General features: G+C 45.8%; 1 long non-coding RNA gene across 2 annotated transcripts in view; it reads right to left on the bottom strand.

Moving 5' to 3' along the window:
• Positions 1-1,144: 1,144 nt before the first annotated feature.
• Positions 1,145-13,150, bottom strand: part of LOC115612878 — a 49,485-nt gene continuing 37,479 nt past the window's right edge. For both annotated transcript variants that reach the window (XR_003993191.1, XR_003993190.1), the window contains exon 3: positions 1,145-1,932. This is a non-coding gene — a long non-coding RNA (uncharacterized LOC115612878). The remainder of the gene's footprint in view (positions 1,933-13,150) is intronic.

The following is a 13,150-nucleotide window of genomic DNA, read 5'->3' as shown; positions in this document are numbered from 1 at the left end:
ACTGCATGATTTGTTTCTTAGCACAACCCCAGGTTCTGCTAGATATTCCATAATTTATAATGGAATATTATATAACAGATGGTTTCAAGGAATTTTATGCTGTGAAAATTCCACGAAAAAGTGCAGAAAAATGAATTGAAATCCCCGAATCCTTCCTTTGCAATGTTTTCTCACAATATCCCAGTTGGGGAGTCAAAATCAGGTTTTCTTTTAGGATGTGAGATGTAAAGAGCTAACAAAATGCAGCGTGTTCATTGTTCCTCCCCTCTTAATGTGAGAGTCCAGGCACTGAGCAGCAGAGGTGAGGGGCAGCTGAGCAATGAGTGTTCGTGTTCTCAAAAGGAGGTGTCTGTATTAGTGTATTGCAGATCATAAATGTGTAATGGAGGAAAACTCTTCTGCTAATGGCTTCATTTAGTTCAGAATGAATTTTTAATCTTCACTTTTTGCAGGCTCAATTATTAAAGCCAGTTTCACACCAGTTGAGGTGTTTCGTGCTGGCTTCGTTCCCTCTTGGGGGAGATCACACATAGTCATTTACATGGCAGTTTTCCAGCAACCTGCCAGCTCCCACCTACCAATTCAGCTTCTCCCATCTTCCATGGCTTGCACTTAGCTTACTTCTAATGTTGCAGCAATAAGTAGGTTTCATTTATAACCAAACCAAAGCTGGGCTGGTCTCGGGGGCTTGCAGTTGCTTCCATGTCACCCTTTTTTTGGTGCTTATGTGGCATGCGTTGGTGCAGGTTTGTATTTTCTTTTTCCTTTTGCTGCTCTGCAGACTGTCCTGTGGTATTTTACCATCCACTGGGACTGACAAATACTGAGCTGAGGAAGAAGGGATCAGATATTTTCTTCCTGCCAGGGAGATGCTCTGAAGTGATGCTGGGGGAAAGGTGCAGGTTGCTTGGTGGGGCTGGATGAGCTTTAAGGTCCCTTCAACCCAAACCAGTCTGGGATTCTGTGATAACCACAAACATAAGCAAGCACAGAAGCCCAGGGGCAGATCACCAGGGGGGTAAAGGCCACGTTTTCTCCAGCGTGTAAGCCTGTTAGATTACTTTCCCATACAGCCTACCAAATGTTTTATTTTCATATTACATCTTAACTTAGGTTGTGGCTGCTTTTTCTAAATGCCCTTTAAATACACTTATGATGCAGAGGAATTAGAGAGAGGTAACTGTCTGTTCAACCCTTCACTGCAACTTTATGTGTGAATTAGAAAAACCCCAGTTCGAGTCAGAGGAGAGGAGAGCCCGAGCACTGCTCATCAGCTTCCCTCAGCATGTAGCACCAGTCAGGTACCCCCATTTCAGCTGATGCTTCATTGCTGGTTTCCCACGCTAGCCTGAGGGGTGGCCAGGAAGCATTGAGCTTTCACTGATGAAACTCAGCAATATTCATAAGACATTTTACTAAAGGTTCTAGAAAAAATTTTCTCACTCAAATTCTGGGGTATTTTTTTACTTGCAATAAACTAGATGCTATTAATGACAAATGGGCGCCAAGTGTTTCAGTAACGGTTTGAGATTGTTTTCATAAACATCTCAATAAGACGATCATTAAATCTGTAGAAATATTTTCCATGGCTAATTTTTCTATCGCAATTCATACAAGAATGTTTTCCAGACTCAGCTGATGCCATCACTGTTGTGAGTGCATCAAGCTAAAGATCAAGGTAAAGATGTCAGTGCTGCCCGTGATTAACCTCTTAGACTATAAACTGTTTATCTGGAGAGCAGCAAGGGAGGGCAGGCAGGTCTTGCCAGGGGTGGCAGAGAATCATCTGACAGTGCAGAAGCAAATGACCATGGCTGCTCAGGGACACACGTGCTGGGAGATGGCTCAGACACTGGACACTGACCACTGCTGCAGGCCACCTCATCCCAGGGGACAGCAGGGTGATGGGCTCCTCATGCACCATCTGGTAACCTGTGGGGAGGAAAGCAGAGTTATGACAGAGGACTTCAATCTGGCTGACATACAGAGGTCACAGCCTGTCAGTGCTAAAACTGGATAGGGAGGAAGAGGGGGATGAGTACACGTAACAGGCTTCCCTCCATGCAAACAGTCATCAGTAAACACTTGCTTTTAGCAAGCGCAATCTATTCGCATTCTGCTGCATTAAATTTACATGACAGAATAGCTCACAGCAATGGATCATTGTGGGGGAAGATGTCTGGAACAGCTCACTGAGAGCAAAGTTCTCTGAATGTTCTGAAAAAGGCCATCCTTTGACCAGTTTTGAGTGGGGTCTTCTTTGTCCATGACATTTTAGCCTAAAGACGTCACGCATAGTTAAATCCTCCTCCTCCATTCTCCATCCTGGTAGTCTCATGGCAAGAGAAGAGATGTAAATCAACTCCTACCCTCTCCCAATGTATAATATGCTTATCCTTCTGCTCGATAAGCCCCTGAGTAGCCTGGAAATGAGTTTGTGTAAAGGGAAAGATGCTTCTGAGATGTAATCGAGCAGTACTAGTTTCAGGGCAGGGCTTTGCACTGAGATGATCACCAGTGGTGCAGCAGGGATGGAGAATTAGCTGCAAGGCAGTAGATCTGCCAGCTGATGGGGGCTATAATTAAGCACCTGCATGGAGAAGCTGCTGGAAGAGGCTTCTGAAAACACCTTCCAAACAAGGTATTTTGCCACCCAGGAGGCAGGAGCTCTCTCCTGTGCTCCCTTTGAATTGAGCCCAGCTCTGAGCACACCAGGGTACACAGAGGGACTGGGGGAGCACAGGCCCCATCACTGGTAACTCAGCACCACCCTGGCATGGGATGGTGTTGGGGTCCATCCTCCTGTTCTCCTCCACTTTAGCAGCCTTAGCAAGTGAGCAGCTCTGCTTTCCTCCTATCAGAAAACAAGAGTGGAGAAAGCTGCTGTGATTATGGCTCTTTCCGCTCCTCCTGACCTCTGGAAATGAATCTTTATTAGCATTATTGTCAGTCATAATGAATTCATTTCCATTCCTATCACTAAAACAATTTTTGTGCCAGATAAGCCACATTATTTTCACTTATATTCAGAGCTAATTGATTCCCAGAGTTTATTTTCTCCGAAGCAGAAAGAGCATTGCTCATCGCTGAGAAGCAGCTTTTTCCACCCTCAGCCCTGCTCCTTCTCCATGGCAGTGTGGTCTCTCCTCTCCTAATCAATTAGGGCAGATGAAGACATTGTGAGTTCATATGGAGTGCAAGTTCCCTCTGTGCATGACCCTGAGGGGCTGCTTGGGGGAGACATGGGGAGGTGACGGTTGTTTTGTACTGACACTCATGAGACCTCACTTGGATCACTGTGTGCAGTTCTGGTGTCCTCAGCATAAGAAGGGCATGTAACTGTTGGAGGCTTGGGTGACATGGTTTAGTGTGTGGTGTCCCTGCCCGTGGCAGGGGGGTTGGAACTAGATGATCTTAAGGTCCTTTTCAACCCAAAGTATTCTATGACACTAGTGTCCTCCAAGTGTCCCCGTCCCAGCTCGGAGTGTACAGGGGCAAAGATCCCCCTGGTTTGTAGGTGAGTGTTGATTAGCCCATAGCAGATGCACGTACACTTGCTATTCTTTGCCTAGAAAGGCATCGTGTCCGCATATGGGAGCAGGAAACTGAAGACAGGTCAGAGACATTGCCCCCAGGCAGCCAACCTTGTGAATAGTGATTTCTCTTGGCAGGAGAAAGGAGAAGGAGTGGATGTTGCTGTTGGATGTCTGTGTTTAGGTCTGGTTTCCTTATAACTCTTCCTTACACTTCTAAGTCCTTTAAACCCTTGTAAATGTATAGATCTATAGAACAAAAAAGCGCCTTTCTACTTATTTTCTATATAAGCAAGAGAAGGCCTTCAGCTGGAAGAGTCAGAAAAGCCAGTGCTATGCTACAGCCTCTTAAGGGCAAAGACTGGAATCACATCTGAGGCTGTAATACTTGTCAGATGACGGCTTCTCATTTTTGTGCCAAAGAATAGGGCAGAAACGAAAGGAGGGGCACGTTTCTTTTAAAGTCGAAGGGACAAGATGTTGATTTTTACATTTCTATAGCAACATTCAAACTGGTAATACGCACACAGGGATCTGAAAAACAATTATATCAATCTAATATTAGAGATCAAAAGTAAGGCGAAGCAGAGGAATCAAGCATGTAATTTGTTCATTGTTCATTTATCAGCCTCAACATGAATATTTCTGTGTCTGAGACTTGGGCTCAGGGGAGTTACATCATGCAATCATGGAGCCTTTCTTTGAAAAGAGCTTTTTGCATTCAAAACCAAACAATAACAGCAGCAGCAGCATTCTCCTAACAGATCCAGCAGTAGAAATTGGTTAAGAGAATTAGTGGCTGTCTGAGGCATCAAGCTGTGTGTGATAATGAGATGGGTTATAAATAGTGTCATTAATTCACATGTCCTTCTGTCACATGCCACTCCAGTTAATGTACAAATCCCAAATCCCCCAATGCAAAGTACAGTGACCTCCTCGTTAAAGTATCTAATGGCTTGAAGCCTGGTTTGCACTTATCTGCTGTCTATTGCTCCAGATCAGGAATAATTACAGGGCAGCATTTCTGCTCCTGAGCTAAGAGGCAGAAGTATTTCTGTCACCAAGAAACAAGACTTTCCTCACGTCTCATAGAATCCCAGACTGGTTTGGGTTGAAGGGACCTTAAAGCTCATCCAGTTCCAACCCCTGCCACAGGCAGGGACACCTTCCACTAGAGCAGGTTGCTCCAAGCCCCTGTGTCCAACCTGGCCTTGAACACTGCCAGGGATGGGGCAGCCACAGCTTCTCTGGGCACCCTGTGCCAGCGCCTCAGCACCCTCACAGGGAAGAGCTTCTGCCTCAGAGCTCATCTCAGTCTCCCCTCTGGCAGGTTAAAGCCGTTCCCCTTGGCCTGTCCCCACACAACAGTCTCTTGCTGACTGTTCCACATGTTGGGTTTTATGTTACAGGGCAGCGCATGCCCCTGTGTCCTGCAAGAGAAGGCTGCTCAAGCATCCTCTGAAATCTCTGACCACCCCGCAGCACCCCCTGAAATCTTGCTGCTAAATACACCTAAAGCTAAATAGACCTTCTTCATCCCTCTGCTTACTCTTACACTAACAGCAACCTTTCTGCCAGGAAAGGGTCAGTATGATGGCAGCTGGGGCTCTACAGAAAGGGCCCAGCACACCTCAGTGTGCACCATTGCCAGTGAACAGCCTTTACTAGAAGGAAAGGCAGGAGCAATCATCTTATTTGTTTTCTTTTTTCACAATTTTTCTAATAGGCCTCTGAAAAAGGGAACATACTCCTGGAAAGTGCCTGGAGAGAACAACCCACAAACTGTTCTTTTGTTCTCTGGCAGCATCACATGAAGCCTGAGTAATATTTGTCCTGTTTCTGTCTTAAGAGCTAGAACATGCTGGGTGTTTTCAACAGGAGGCAAACTGCATCCCTGCAGTATTATGGCTTTTGTCAGTGGCAGTTTCCATGGTGTTCGTGTTCTCTGTCTCAGAGTTAGCACAATTTTATTATCTCCAAAGATAGCGTTTAAATTGGCCAGCTTCTTAATAAATTAAACCCTGGTAGTTTTGGAGTTTTCTAAACAATCAGGAGGATTCTGCTTTGAGGGGGGGGAGAATTTAACTGTAAAAGCAGGATTTATTATGTGCTTATAGAAACTGTGATCAACTGAAATGCATTATCTGGAGAGTAAAGGTCTCTCCGCCCTGTACAGCCGGAGTCCAGCTTCCTGATGGGAAAAGGAGCTACTGGTTTAAATGCAGGAACGCTTGAGCCAGTTGTCATTTCATCAAGGGTTTCAGGGGACCTTGGGTTCAAGCTCTCCTTTCCCACTCCTGATGCCTTTCCCAGTCCATCTGCACTGGGCATGGTGTGGGCCACAGTAGAGCAAGAATAGTGCATCCCCACTGGTCACCTATGGCATGGAGAGACACTGGTGCTGTGTCCCCCTCTCATGAGGGACAAGCTGTGGCTTGGAAACCCCCATTCAGAATGCAGTCTAGTTGGCCTGGGTATTGTTTGAAAGAGCTATTTAAAATGCATGCGTATGGATTGGAGCAACAGGATGGCAAATAGGAAATGGGATGGGCACTGCCTCCAGCTCATCTGTGTTTTGGAGGATTTAATTCCTCAAGTCATCTTCCTCGAGGTCAAGCCATAGAGCCAGAACAACATGAAGGATCCGCAGGGATTGAGGTTGCCGCTTTCTTTCCAATGACTTTCCTGGCACTGAACTCTGCACCCGTCCCAACAGAGACCACAGGCTGTTCCTGCAGCGCCAGCACAGACAGACCTCCTGCACTAAGGGATCCTTGCTTTAGAGGGCAGTTACTGCAAGATGTAATCCCACAGTCACCAGGTCACTGAAACACATCAGCATTTACTTGTGCAGACAGAAGGGTCAAGCCTGTGTTGGAAAATCTCCCTGTCTGGGCTTTTGGGGGGGGGGGATTCTGCTCTGAGACTTCTTGCCAAGCCCAAATGTCCTGAGATCATGATACTGACTCAGAAATCATGAGATGTAGAAGATAATATAGCTGGGGTTATTATTGGGTTTTTTTTCTTCTAGGATTTAATTCTTCAGAGGGCACACATTCAGGATTTATTCTGAGCTTTTCAGGGAAGCAAAGACGACATTGAGATCCCCTTGTAATCACCTGCCCCCAGGAGCTGCAGCTCCACTGAGTACTGAGTATCAGAAGAGCCAGCAAAATCATGTTCAGAACTGGCTTGTGCATCTGTGGTGGGGAACATGTTTGCTGCCGTGACAGGGAAGTGTTACTGGTGTTGTGCAAGAATGTTCTGTATAATTTCCAGTGCACGCTTTCAAAAGATGCAGCAGAAATCTGTGGCAGAAATACAGAGAGCAGGGGTCCGAGTGGCCTGCTTGGGCACCTCCAGGACTTTAGGTACTCAGGGCAAATGGAGCAGGGAGGGAGCTGGGCTCTGATTTTGGATTGAGGAGCCAAAAGTCAACCCAAGTGGCTCCTCTGGAGCCACCCTGAAGTTGCAAAGAGCCAATGTCTGTGAAACTTCTACAATGCCTCATTATGTAAAATTATTCCCTTTTGAATCTAGGCTGAAGTAATCTGGCTGTGTAATAGGATGCTGCTGGGTAGCAATGGCTGTGCCCGTGTTCCTGCTCAGTTTCTGCAATGCTGAGATGAAAATGAGTCTGTTTCTTGGTCTGAGGACTAATGTCAGAAGAATTCCTGATCCAGCCTCAGCAGTTCCCCTATGGATTCATTAAGATATTTGCCTTTTCAGTGTTTATAACCTGGTCCTGAGGACAGCAGAATTTGCCGCTGGCCTGCTTTTGCCCTCCACTATTGCTGTTAGCGCTGCCAGTCCTGGACGTGGCATAAAACATAGAGAGCTTTTTCTGCAAGAAATTACATGTGGCTCTTTTATATTGGTAGATGTTACCCACCAACTGGCTTATAAATAGAACTTTAATGCCTAAAAAAGGTGATAATCACCTTTATACTTGCTTAATAGTATTGTTTTAAAGTGAATTACCAACATCATATATTACCTTCTTTCCCTACAGTAAATGGGTTCTCCCTGCTGTATTTTATTACTTATTGCAAATTCATTCAAGCAGTATATTTTGCTTTCAGCAAGGTACCTTCAGTTACTTCTTCTGTGCAGGATAAATTGAGATAAATTCTGCCTGTGCCTGAATTTTGCTAATGGCATCTATCTTTGCCCATGAAAAGTTACAGCTGGAGTTGAACAGGACTTGAGAAATGATAACATCATAGTGCAGCAAGTTACAGATCACCAGTGTGCAGTCAAGCGGTGTGCAGAGGGCTCAGTGAAGCAGCCAGGAGTTTAATAGGGAACTGAAAAACATCGAGAAATGTGATGCATTCTCTCATGTTTAGATTGATATAGTAATAAGTACATTACAAGAAAATGACGTTAGTTATTATTTACCATGCCATCATAAGATTATACAGCAGCATATCACCCCAGGCACCACAGTTTGTCACTACTTACCATTTTTGCCCTTGGAGGTCTATGGGTTTATTGTTACAGCTATAGGAATGTGAATTACTGGGGGGGAAGGGGGGGCTTCAAATAAAAGATATCTCCATCCCTTTGCTGACAATTCCATGCTCCGGAGGCTTAGCAAATCTATCTGTGGCCACAGCAGTTGTGGAGCTCCTGTGAAAACAGCTTGATTGAAGGCTAACCATGGTAAAACCTTGCAAGAGTATTCTGTCCACACATGCTGCTGAATAAAGGAGCATTTCCTTGGGAGGTTTTAGCATTCTGTAAGTAAAATCAATTGATTTTTAGATCATGGGCTGAGATTTGAAAGCCAGTTGGGATAGATTTTGTTTAACTTCCCTATTTAAATAACTCATGCTGTTTGAATACTTATACTTGTCTTTTTATCAGCTCACTAATGTTAGTGATTTTTATGTCTAAATCTTATGTCATAAGCAGCTGGCATGTAGGGCTACAAGTAAGCATTAGCCAACATCTGGTGTAGAGACAGTCGATGTTCTGGGTTCCCAACCCAAGGAGGGCATGAAGACCTCAGCCTCATGGGACATTTTGCCATTCTTGCCAGCCCTTCCCTGCTGATCCCTCCTGTGGCCGGTGTCTTTTGGGCTCTCAAGAGCACCAGGGTCACCACCGTATTGTTGTTATCTTGCAGTAACCCTACGTACCGCTATAGCAGCTAAGCTGGGAAGGGCAAAGTCACCTCTGATACTTGCAAAGCCAATTAGGTCTCAGTGAGCACTAAACTCACATTTCTTCAAGCCATTTCGTTTTATTGATCAGACACATTTTTGTTTCCAGATTGCTCCCTCTTGGGAACCATCCAGGTTTCATAGTGTGAAGGACTGTGTAAAATGTAATGATTCAGCACTCCCAGTGTGGCCATCTGTGGATTTGGTTAACCTTGCAAGCTACATTTAAGATGCAAGACAGGGCTTGAAGAGCACCATCATATATATTCGATGCTCTTCTGAAAGAGTTCTCCAATCTGCATTTCCCTCTTGTCCTCTTTAAAATCAAAACACATTCTTCACTTCTTCCTTGGTTAAATTCTAGGATTATTCCTGGAGGGGAGATTCCCAGCATGTCCCAGAGTTCAGCAATCCAGACAGTGCCTGGACTCACTATTCTTCCAAGAATCTCTGTACAGGTTGGTCAGTTTTTCCCCATGGCCAATGGGTCTCAGCTCACTGAGGTGGCACTTTGGGCGAGAAGCTGGAGCTCATCCTCACCCGCAGAAAGCACAGCACAGATACATGCTGTCACTGCTGCTTTACCAGCCTCAGGAGTGCTGGCTCCAGGCACACACAGGCATTGCTTGGAGACTCCAGCATGAGCAAAACAACTTTACTGGCAATTTAATGTCTTTTTGCCCAGGAAAGATATATTCTTTTTGCCTCAACTGAATGAGAAGCTTAAGATCCCAAGGAAGGAAATGCAGTGATTCTAGATCAATAGAGAGAAATATACAGTAAATGCTTTAGTATGTTGTGCAATAAAAAGAACCCTCATGCCTTATAAATCCAGGCGCTTAGCTTATCATGTGCATGCAAGTCAGCCCTCCAGTATCCACAAGCAGCTCAGCACAGGGCTGAGCAGGGCTGAAGCTGCATTTGTATGTGTTTCTCTCACTTGGTGAGATATGTTGGACTGAGAATGGCTCTGAGAAGAGCCACTGTCATCACCCTGGACCTGGGTGTAGCGTGGGATGCAGGGCAGAGAAAGCTGTGCTGGCTGTGTGTGGATCTGGCTTATGTTTAAAACCGTTCTCATTACACTAAATAACACAGAAATCCCTCTTACGCTGCTGATGACACACAGGTTGCCTGGATATGGGGAGCAGCAACAAAGACATATGCGTGTAGAGTGATGGTTGGAGCATCTTTGTGTGAGGGATCTGCAGAAATATCTGCAGAGCTGAGAGGGTTGAGCTATCTGCAGTTATTCTCATAACCATGCTAGCTGTGCCTTCAGGGCTTGCAGGTTTGCCTTGCTGTTTAGCCAAATAATCCTATAGCTCAGTGAAACCTGGCTGATGGAAATCCATGTTGTTATACATGGCCAGGGACAGGCACAGGGAGAAAAAGCTTGACTGATTCAGCAGTCAGACTACAACGCTTCCCAGCAAACACAGGCAGGCTGCGAGCAGCTCTGAGTGTAGGTGAGATGAGAATGGTGGCCCGCAAAGCCAAACAAGAGCGGGATGCTGAGAGCTGCAAAGAGATGGAGCCTTTCCTTAGAAGCAGCCTGCCTTGAGTTTTCCTTTCTAGGCTTTAGTCATCATCTCCCCCTTTGAGGTTCTGAAGCTGCGGCTGCTCCCCTTCCCCAGCCCATGTGAGCTCACTCCAGGGAAGCACCAAGCCAAGAACTTGCACAAACCCAAATAGGCACTTGCAGGGCTGCCAGAGACCCTCTGCTCTGGAAAAACTGCTATTCAGTGCCCTGCATTTGATGTGAGGTGTTGTATTTGAGATATTGTATTTCTGTACATCACAGAACTATAGAAATTGGATGTTTAGTTGAGTGGTAAATTGTGTATTACCACACTTTCCAAGTGCTACTCACTTGGCCTTACCTGCAAGCCAAGGAGGAGCTGATCCAAACAGATCCCTGCATTTGCTCGCCTGATGCTCCCATTCCTCCTTCCAACAGTTTTTAAAGTTTCTTTTGAGAAACAACAGTTCCAAGTAAGGCAGCAGATAATAGAAAATGAAATATGGGAAGATTTCTGTTGAATCCATCACACTGTCATGTTTCCAGTTCACCTCTTTGCCTCAGATTCCCTTTGTTTCCCCCCCCATTCTCCCACCAGACTCCCTGTTTGTTCTTTTTCCTCTTGGCTGCCCACCCTCACATTCATTTTGACTTTCAGTCTTTTAATGCTGTATCTATTCCTTAAATTTACTAGAGTTTGACATTCTGCTCCGTGAGTCACCACTGAGGACAGAGTTTGATGTAGATCAAAACACACAAACTAGTTCTTACAGTTCCCTAAGACTAATCTGAATTCGTGCTGTCTTCCCTTGATAAACCTTTGTGGATTCTTTCCTCCACACATTCCCCCCAAAAGATGATGAAGTAAATACATATGTTTATTGCACATGGTGCTTGCACGTGGGAATGGAGGGGACCCACAACTGCTTTCTTTTTCCCTCTGTGTTGGTGCTGAGCTAACACACCACACAAAGTCTGAATCATGTGCCCTTCCTCAGAACATTTCTCTAATCCTTTTTTATTTCCCCCACTAATTTAATTTCAGACCCACAGTGAGGAAACTCAGTGGTAGGAAATTGAGTATGCATCCGCAGTTACACCTTTCCTAGTGAAACACTGCATGGCAGCAACACTGAATCCCCAGCACTTCTCTCATCAAAACCTACTTTTTCCCACCTTTTCTTCCATCACAGAACCATAGAATCCCAGCCTGGTTTGGGTTGGAAGGGACCTTAAAGCTCATCCAGCTCCAACCCCTGCCATGGGCAGGGACACCTTCCACTAGAGCAGGTTGCTCCAAGCCCCTGTGTCCAACCTGGCCTTGAACACTGCCAGGGATGGGGCAGCCACAGCTTCATGATTTATTGAACTTGTTTTCTTTAATACAGTAGGAATAATGTTGGTGCTTAGGGGAATGCACACTCCCAAAACGGCTAAATTCTCCATACAACTTCACTTCGGTGGTTAATCACCTTCAGAAATAGTTCCTAAGCTTTTATATGCTCCAAAGAACATTAGTCTTTGAATAACTTTGTGCTGCAGTGGTGTGAGATTAGATTAGCAAGGATTTCTGTTGTGGTGTCATCATAATTTTCATTAGTACAGTGAATGATGACAGCTTGTTCTTTGCTCAAATTGATGTGATTACTACTCTGAAACCCTGGCACATCTCACTAGCACCTGACATCTGGGAGAGAAAGGTGGGAGCCAAAGCAAGCTCTCAAAGTTGCTGCATGATGCACACTGATGGGCTCCTTTGCTCCAGCAGCTGCTGCAGTCAAGGATAATGGTCAGTAGAGCTAATACAATTCCTGCAATGATAAAACAAATGGCTTTTGTGTTTAGTGATGGAAAATACCATCAAACGCTGTGTTGTGCTGAATTAGCAGCACATCCCTATTTAAACTAAGATAATGTGTCAGGAACAGGTGGCTAAGTTGGAGAATTAAAAGGAACAGCAAGCATGCATCAAGTGTGCATGTGTACCTCAAACCGAAGGCCCATATCAGAACAGAAATTATTAGTGTAGCTTGTTAAATGGAAGACTTTTCTACCAGAAAAACTGTAAAGGGATGAATTTCCAGCTCATCCAACAGAAGATAAACACCAGCCCTTGCGTGCTCTCAATCCCTGGTAGGCTGGTGCTGCACATTCCTTCTGCATGAGCTGTGCAAACACGGAGCCTGGAGCAGCACACCTCTGCTTTGAGCCCAGCTGCAAAGGGGGAGATGGCTCTACCTGTCCTCCTCCTGTATGGGAACAGCTCAGTGGGATGCTGTGAGCTGAATGGGAACAGTCACCACCTCATCCTTGGTCTCCCTTTAGGGGAGGTTGGTGACACCAGATCAGTTTTAAGGCTGCAGGAGCCTCTCGGTGTGGGATGGCAGCGAGGGCTGCCCAGTGAGGCCAGGGATGCCCACACAGGCCTGGCCACAGCCCTGCTCGTGCCCCGCAGCAGCCTGCAGATCCCCAGTGGGCATCCACTGCTACTGAAAGAAATGATGCTTTGCGTGCCTTGCTCCCTGGGCAGGAGTGGGAGCAAACAAGAATCACAGAACCCCAGCCTGGTTTGGGTTGAAGGGAGCTTAAAGCTCATCCAGTTCCAACCCCTGCCCCGGGCAGGGACACCTTCCACTAGAGCAGGTTGCTCCAAGCCCCTGTGTCCAACCTGGCCTTGAACACTGCCAGGGATGGGGCAGCCACAGCTTCTCTGGGAAAAGTCTGTGCCAGCGCCTCAGCACCCTCACAGGGAAGAGCTTCTGACTAAGAGCTCATCTCAATCTCCCCTCTGGCAGGTTAAAGCCTAAGAATAAGGCAAGTTCACAACGGAAGTGAATTTTCTTTGCATTACGAGAGAAATTCCTTTTCTGCAGTATTCAGCCTCTCACCAGCAGCTCAAAATGCAGACCGTCGGCAATGTGTTTCTG

The sequence above is a fragment of the Strigops habroptila genome, chromosome 9, assembly GCF_004027225.2.
Source record: "Strigops habroptila isolate Jane chromosome 9, bStrHab1.2.pri, whole genome shotgun sequence".
NCBI lineage: Eukaryota > Metazoa > Chordata > Aves > Psittaciformes > Psittacidae > Strigops > Strigops habroptila.
The sequence above is the reverse complement of the archived record's forward strand: the minus strand, read 5'-3'. Positions and strand labels throughout refer to the sequence as shown.